Raw genomic sequence first — 2,743 nt, 5'->3', positions numbered from 1 at the left:
CAGAGGCTCATAAAGCAATATTTGTACCCGTCAGCTTACCGCCAGGGCCTGAGCGGCATTCACAGGCAGTCAGTCTCGACCTGTGAATGCCGTTCTGGGCACACAGCCACCTGACATCGACGAGGCGGAGCTTCATCTTCCTCGGGAGCTTAAAACCACAATAGCCCAACTTTGCTCTGGCGACTGCAGCAGGTTAAACTCATACCTGAGCATATTAGATGTAGATGTGCCAAATGAGTGTCCGGCATGCGGAGAGACCCCCCACGACTCGAAACATTTCTTCGTATGCCCGGAAAAAATCACACAGCCAACGCCTTTGTCCCTGTGGACCGACCCCATTAAGGCTGCACGCTTCTTGGGGCTTCCGTTAGCTGAGCTTGACGACAACGACTGAGATATTAACCGATCTGGGCGGGGTTGTTGTCGCCGCTACAACAACAAAACCATATCTTACTTATATCGATAATTTTTAATCCATACCATTTCCCACAGCATCCTGAATTACTTTGTTAGGGCCCCAATTGCGATCGCGAATCACCCCATTCCCAAGGTCACATTCTTAATTCGATTTGACAGTTCTCTGTCCCTGTGTTTTGTTTTTGTTTTCTTCGCTACAAAATTTATGCAAAATGCAGGGTGAATACTTCTCGCTTGGTCCCTTCGCACTCACTTGGTACACACGCACTGATTTCCGTTTAAAGGAAACACTTAGGTTTGAATTTTAAAAGGTTTACAATGTTCAGTTTTATTTACCAGCTTTTCAAAAGTTATAAAGCTTAGCGCAAATTTATTTTTATTTTGATTGAACACATATATAAACCTAGCGTTGGCTTATTTGAAGTTATTTGCACAATCCTTTAGAAGGGGCGCGTGCGCGATGTCCGACGTTAATAGCTGAACTAACTTTGGCATAAGTTGGCACGATGATGGTAGGCGGCCGTGCGCGCTCGGTAATTATTTTCGGAGTTGACGTAGGCCCTGCAGGAATGCGCTGCTTAGGGTCTCCTGCAGTTCTTTCAGCGCGCGGATCGCGTTGCCCAGGGCGCGGTTAATGGTGCGGCCCTGGTAGCTGGCCGTTTGCTGGCCTTGGGGGGTGCGAGCGATCGTCCTTTGGGCGGTCTTTTTGCGCGGTGGTTGCGGCCCCTGCCTTCCGCGGTTGTGCGTATTCTTCTGCGCCTTCCTCTTCGGCGGTGCGCGCCGCTTTACGCTCGTTGGGGCCTTTGTGGCCGCTGCGGGCCGGTTGGCCTTCTGCTTCCGTTGGCCAGTGCGCGCGGGCCTGTTAGCTGCCACATGCAGCAGCGTATGGTGCGCTAAGCCGCAAACCTTGCAGCTGCCTGGAGAATCGTACTCGCCGGTTGTGTGGGTGAGGCAGTTGACACAATACCCTTGCGCCCGGGATACTGCCAATCGCTGCGGTGGCTTCATGGCCTTAAAGGCCGGGCACGTCCTGAGCGCGTGGTACTGGTGGCAGAGCCGACATTGGAGGCAGTTCTCCGTTTCTGCCGTTGGAGCCAGGGGGCATGCCTTCCGCGATGCCATGGTGTCTTCAATCTGGAAGTAGAAGCAAAGGCAGAGAAACGCGGAGTACTTGGGTACAATATTTAAACGGGAAGTTAAGACCCTTAATATACAAAAGGAAAAGATGTATAGAATTATTTATTGTGCTTTTGGAAGGAAACACAGTTTGACAAGTGGCCGCGTGATAACTCCATTTTGTGTACGGACTTCCACAACACGTATGTGGTTATCAGGGCCATGGCGAACGTTTTCGATTCGTCCCAATCGCCACTCGGTGGGGGGGAGCGAATCTTCTTTGATCACAACGATGTCGCCTGGCTGAGGGTCGCGTTGTGGAGTTTTCCACTTGTACCTCTTCTGAAGATCTTTGAGGTAATCTTCTTTCCAGCGGCGACTAAATTGGCGGTGAAGTGCTTTGACTTTCTCCCACCGGTTTAGTAGAGAGAGGTCTTCCGCATTAGGCTCGGGAATGGCCAATAGCGGTGCACCTCGAAGGAAGTGACCCGGAGTAAGTGCTGTCATATCAGCTGGGTCTTGAGAAAGTGCGGACAGAGGCCTCGAGTTGAGGACTGCTTCAATTCGCACCAGAAGCGTCGTGAATTCTTCGAAAGTGAACTTGTGGGTTGCAGCGGTTTTCTTTAAATGGATTTTAAAGCTTTTCACTGCAGATTCCCACAAGCCGCCCATGTGGGGGGCGCTGGGTGGTATATATTGCCAGTTGATGCCTTGAGGGGCATATTTTTTGACAATGTCTGCGGAACATTCGTTAAGGAATTTAACGAAGTCGCGTTCTGTTGCGCGCTGGGCGCCAATGAACGTTTTTCCATTGTCGCTCATCATTTTTGAGGGAAAACCTCGTCTGCCAACGAAGCGGGCGAATGCTGCTCGAAAAGCCTCGGTTGTAAGATCCGAGCATAGCTCGAGATGCACTGCCTTTGTGAAAAAGTAGACAAAAACTGCAACGTATCCCTTGATAAGGGTTGTAGATCTTAGCACCGATGCTTTAATGTGGAATGGCCCAGCAAAATCTACTCCCGTTGTGGAAAATGGGAGTGAGAAACTGCAGCGCTCAGGGGGTAGAGCGGCCATTATTTGGGTGCGTGTTTGTTGCTTGTACAGCGTGCACACTTTGCATTGAAAGATGCGTTTTTTAATTAGAGGTTTCAGCTTTGGTACGTAGTACTCTTGCCTTACCATTTGGAGCATTAATCGTGTTTCTGCGTGA

At 50.2% G+C, this 2,743-nt stretch overlaps 1 pseudogene; it reads left to right on the top strand.

The window, feature by feature from the left end:
* Positions 1-2,743, top strand: part of LOC118736104 — a 38,994-nt pseudogene that overhangs the window by 24,083 nt on the left and 12,168 nt on the right.

Source organism: Rhagoletis pomonella, unplaced genomic scaffold, assembly GCF_013731165.1.
Source record: "Rhagoletis pomonella isolate Grant_MI unplaced genomic scaffold, Rhpom_1.0 Rhpom_scaffold_00003, whole genome shotgun sequence".
NCBI classification, from domain to species: domain Eukaryota; kingdom Metazoa; phylum Arthropoda; class Insecta; order Diptera; family Tephritidae; genus Rhagoletis; species Rhagoletis pomonella.
This window is presented reverse-complemented; position numbering and strand designations above follow the sequence as displayed.